This window comes from Podarcis vaucheri (genome assembly GCF_965113315.1).
Source record: "Podarcis vaucheri genome assembly, chromosome: 2".
In the NCBI taxonomy this organism is placed as follows: domain Eukaryota; kingdom Metazoa; phylum Chordata; class Lepidosauria; order Squamata; family Lacertidae; genus Podarcis; species Podarcis vaucheri.
The window spans coordinates 29,925,514-29,931,513 of NC_138760.1; positions in this window are offsets into that span (position 1 = coordinate 29,925,514).

The following is a 6,000-nucleotide window of genomic DNA, read 5'->3' on the forward strand; positions in this document are numbered from 1 at the left end:
AAAAGAAACTTCGCCATGGCCTGTGTAATATCATTTAACCTGTCTTCCAAAAGATACTTAATATGGGAGGCTTCAGATTTTCCCAGCAGATTTTCCAGTAGGGGTTTGATCAGTTGATCCCTTGCTTGCTCATATTTCCCACAATGCAGTAGGATATGCTTCACTCAGTCAACGTCCTGGAAACATAAACAAAGCCTATTCTGATAGGCGATGCCTCTCAGTCTGCAATTAGAACTTCCGAGGGAAATACATTTAGTCTGGCTTTGGTAAATAAACGCCAGTAAGTAGATACAGACAAATTCCTAGCATAGAACACGGAAGCCTATGTGGCCAGTTGTGTGGAAGTGCACAGAGTAACTCAACTGAGTTTGTAACTCTGGCGAACAGCTCAGCAGAACTCAAGTCTTGATGGCGAGCCAAGGAGCTTAAAGGGGAGATGTAAGAGCAAAAACAAAAAGTTGCACTTCTACTCAGCTCAGAGGTTGCCAAGGCCATTTCCCCCAAATCTGTGCCTAGCCTATGTCCCACTCCTCCACGTCTCATGCTCACTTCATTAACTTTGTGACTACTACTGTGAGTCTCAGACATTATGGACTCTTTTTCTTAATATAAATTATGTTCCGATTATATAGGACTTTAAGGGGCAGTAACATTAGAAGCCGCTTCAATTTTCCTATAAAAATAAAATAAAGTTCCTTTAAAAAGGAAAGAGAGAAAGAATCTTTGCTGGGAAGGAAACAGATGGCATATAATCTTATGGCTGTTTCTTTCCCCCTTTTCTCCTCTTCCTCCTTCCCATTTATGCTGCGAGTGGCTTTTAATGACAGAAGAGGGGAATATATTGTGGTATCACACATAGAACAGATTTTATGGTCACTTATTCCTAACTAGAAGATAGAGAGATGCAGTAAATAAGAAATCATTCTTCGTCCTGGATGAATTGACAATCCCATTTTAAAATGTGTATTTAAACATATTTATTTACTATTTTTTTTAAAAAAAAATGTCCGAACTGTCTTTACAAAAATAAAAATTCAAAGTGAATAACATTCTGGAAAAAATGTCATAGGTTGAAACCCGTCAAAGAAAGCATCTTATTCTACACTTTTGATATTTCAGTGCTCTGTACAATATTGAGATACAACAGGTGACTTAGTGCTTGTTCTTTACGGTTGTTATTCTTTATAACATTTTGGGGGGACTGGGGGGAATTAAAACAATCCTAGAGCAACAGTAATACAGAACTCAATTTAACAGCCTAGATCAGGGGTCAGCAAGGTTTACCGGCCATGGGCCAGATCACTCCCACAGAAATTGTCCGTGAGCCAGACTGGTGCAGCGCAATGCCGGAAATCGCCTCTGTGCATGTCCGTGGCGCCAGAAATTGCTTCTGCGTATGCCCAGATGCTGAAAATCGCCCCTGCGCAGAAGCAATTTTCAGCATCTGGACATGCACAGAAGTGATTTCCAGTATCTGCGCATGCGCAGACGTGATTTCCAGTGCTGCTCGTTGAGTCCCCATGCCGCGCTGTGCTGGTTTAGTGCAGCGCGCAGGGGATTCGCCAAGCGGGCGGTTCGGTTCGGGGCTGGCTTGTGGGCCAGTAAAATGGTCTTCGTGGGCCGCATCCAGCCCATGGGCCACATGTTGCCAACCCCCTGGCCTAGATCTTATCAAAAGTAATAGTAAAAAACACACACAAACAAAACAAAACAAAACAAAACATGCACACACACACCACCACCAGCAGCATAAATAACCGAAACATAAGCCCTGTTAAGATGTTCAAAGAAGTCCCAGCGTGGGTGTGGCTTGCCTCCTCACAGCTCCAGAGGGTAGCAGGAGCTCAGCAGAGAGCCTGTCATGTTGTGCCCAGGGCCACCCTTGTCCCCCCCCATGTCTCTGCCTCTGGTCCATTCATTTATTCAGCGAGCATCCTGATTTGCTTGCACCAAGCTTGTGCAAGCCAGACTACGGACTGTAACTATTTTGCAGGGGGAATTTGAGGGAATACCAGAACTTTAGGTTTGTGCTGTTAGAGTAAAAGATCTGTTGCCCTGGCCGAGAACAGCAACCCCTTTTTTCAAAGGATTGGACCTTTTGAGGTTAAAAAGTGATTCATTGAAAAGTGTGGGGTGAACAAATGATTTGGTCTGTATTTCCGTGAGGAACTACCTAATTCATATACATTGAACCAATACACGAATCAAAGCACAGACCTCTTTCAAAATTCGCGATTCTGTGAATTTTGCCACGCAGTTCTCCAGCTAACGTGCACACGAATTCATGTATTCGGTAAAAGTGTGCACGAAAATGCACATATTGGTGAAAGCAACATATAGAAATGCATTATATTAGGAAAATTTGCTTCCAAAAATATGTATATTAGCACATTTAATTGCGAATTGCTGCAGAAATGTGGAGAACAGAATTCAAGATTGGGAAAATGAGGAACCGAAACTGATTTTGGTTTTCCCATTCCTAGTTCCAGTATTATGCTTGAGTCCCTCCTGTGAAATACTGATCATTTGGAAGCACCCTGGGGGGACCCACAGCGGGAATAAGCATCTAAAGGAGAGACAGAAATCCTGGTAAAAAGGGAGGGGAAAGATCAAAACCTGATCTAAACCATATGCTTGTGGGCCTTGTGGTTTTAAACTCACCGACAGCTATCAGGGAAAGTTTTAGTCTCTGTTCAGGATTGCAACCAAGCATGCTGAAATTAAAACAGAGCAGGGAGACTCTTCATTACCCACCTGCCAGATTTTTAGATTTAGACCTGTTCACTTTGCATGCAGTTAGGGACAGAGGTAGGTCTCTCTTCCAGACAAACTCAAAGGGGCAATGAAAAATGTGTATTTCTAAACTCTGTGAGTTTGTGGAAATGGCAAAATGGACGGCAACTATTAGGGGCCATTCAAATCAGAGAATAATTAAGGAGTGGGAGGGAGTGAAGGAATATATGGAAAAATATGGTTCTGGAACTGGAATATTAATAGATAACGTGTAAAACGTGCAGGGGTAAGCAAGGAAATAATAAAAGAATCAGCTGAACAATGATTAAATTATAATAACACAACAAGACAGAAGTAAAAAAAATAATGAGATCACACATGGGTGAAGGGGAACGGGGGATATAGGGAAATTTGAAATATTATTTTTAATATAAAAGCTCTAATATAAAATTTCTAACTGTGTTGTATTTGTATAAAGCAAAGAGGGTTTAGAGTAATTAGGTATATTTTAATTTAGTTCATTATGTAATAGGTTTATGTTAGAAAATGAACATGGACGTTGAATTTGATGTTTGTAATTTTTTCTTTTTTCAGTTTTGGAAATAAAGAAAAAAGAAAGAAAAGGAAAAAAGGAAAATGGTGTATTTCATCCCACTCTGCCATAATTCTTGTGGTTTAACTCTACAAAGTTGTGTCAAGGTGCAAAGGGGCTTATTGTTCTTCAAAAGCTGCCCAAATGCCAGTCAGGAATGACATTTGGGGAGCAATCTAGGTTAAAAGTTTCAAGATGCCAAGAACATTTTGAAAGGCCCAAATCCCAAATGGGTGGAAATGGTCATAAATGTACTGAATTCAAGGGAAATGTGACCCCTCTGCAAGAGACCATTTGAGGGTACAGCAGAACTGAACAAAATATTTTAGTGTAAGTGGATAGTTTTAAGTCTTTTCATAAAGGCAGGATGTGGGTGTAGGGTACCCTCTGCATTCTAAGCAAAGGGGTGCTTAAAGTGTGTTGGTATTAAGATTGGGCAGATAATAAGTCTATTTAGTGGAAGCCAAAAAGGGGTTTATGTGCCATACACAATGGTTGGACAAGGCTGCCTTTGTCAAGAGATTTACTCTTATATCTATTGTTTTTCTGGGCAATGCCAATAACTATATCAAAGACGGATGTCAGGGAATTTGCACCTGCTTGCAGCTGTTCCACAGCAGTGAATGTTAAGGGCATAGCTCTTTGGCACTGAGGAATTTTTGTTTAGCAAAAGCTGACACGCCCAGGATTTTTTCAAATTGAATAATAGAATTGTAGAGTTGGAAGAGACCCTGAGAATCACCTAGTCCACTCCCTCCTGCAGTGCAAGAATGTGTAGCTGCCCCATATGGGGATCGAACCTGTAACCTTGGTGTTATTAGCACCAACTAACCAGCTGAGCCCTCCAAGTATTTCTCAGTCCTTGGTGAAAAGGTATAGCTGAAATGAATCAGCACACCGAAATGCTCCTCCAGAAATCTCCTGTGCAAATGTTGATGATGGGCATTCACTAAATCGTAGGTTTCCAAACTGTGGTCCACATGCCACTAGTGGTCCACAAGTTTCATCCAGGAGGTCTGGACATCCATCTTCGTATATACACATCTCCAAGTTTTCTTCATTGCATTCTGTTGTTTGCTTCCTGCATCAACCTAAGACCTGTTGTTAATTTTAGATTGTTCACCCCTTTCATAGGTGGCTATTCCCTTGGATTTTTAACAAAGGTAGAGTCTCCACAATAACACTGCCTTGTTCCATTGGCTTGAGTTCTCTCTTGCCCCATGCCCCATGTCTTATGGCAACCTCTGCTGACCCAGTGATTCTTAGTACCCTCTTTCTCTTTAGCTTTCTGACAGCTGTCGAACTGAGATCTCCAGGAGTGCTGGGAACTGAGGGCCTTGTTGTCTCATAATTGAGGGTGTTAGACCTTATCATTCTATGCTGGCCTGATTGCAGGTCGGAATGGACCCTTCTTTCTTTAGGGCAATAGATCCAGCTGAAACAGTTATCCCACTACACTTCGGTCATCAGAGTCTCATTTGCATAAACAGGGTATATCAAGTCCAGAGCGGACAGTAGGTGGGAGTTGACATTTGAGTAAGAGAGGCTATATATTACGCTTAATCACCCCATTAATCATTAAATAATAAGCAATGGTATCACCCAGCAAATACATTGTGTTGAATCCAACTGTGCCCATCTGTCAGAAGGATATTTGATGCAGTGGACGCCACCAATAACAGAAAAGGAGCAGAAGGGTTTGTTTTGCTGATTCCCCCTTCTTGTTGAAGCTTCACTATCCAGAAGATTACAGATCCCTTCAGAACAGCATGGAAGGTGGCAAAAGTCCTCCACTTCCTCTTCGATTAGTAGAAACCTTCCTAGATGAAAGATTCTTCCGCAAATGGGAGCATTGAATGTACAGCCCATTGTGATGTACCCTGCTCTGCTTTCTCTTTTCTCAGATTCTGAGTACTGTCGGGGTGGGGAGAGATACTTGCTACAGACGTCATTATTCTGAACTGAATCTGGTAGCCTTGTTAGCTTTCGGCTTATGTTTTTAAACATATATTGTGGACTACCTCCTGCCCCCCGCACTTAGCATGCAAGAACATGGAATTACTTAGGTTCTTCAATGAATGTTAGTCTTACAGCAGTGTACATGAGGCCAGAATCCGACCCCATAACCCTTTTACCTTTAAATGGATATATTTTCTTTCCACTGTTGCCTTCAAGTTATATGATCTCCTACTTAAGATGCATGCAGGCCGGGATGCCACAAACTTCCTCAGGGTTCCTCAAGGGCTAAAACTAAAACCTAATTATACCTATTTGGTCAGACCGAATGCTCTACCTTTTGTTTCTTGTCCACTCCCTCCCCCCCACCCCATTTTAATATTGCCTCCTTCCCATCTTTTTCTGCTTGCCAAAAAATCTCCTGAAGAGAAAATAGAGATTGTTTTACTTTTGCCTTAAAGGACTCCTTGTCTTCCTTGCCTTATTAAATAACCACACCAGACTATCTAGTATTCTGTGGACAGCTCCGATGAAAATGAAGCATAACACTGGTGGGTGGAAGGAGCAAGTATGGTGTTGTCCCTAATTTGGTACCCAGCCAACAAAAATTTTGCGTTGACCAACTTGAGGACTCCAACACAGCTTTCTGCATTTTAAGGAGACGATATACCAAAAATAACCAATCACTCTCAGTCCCAATGTGATTGGACCCTATTCAT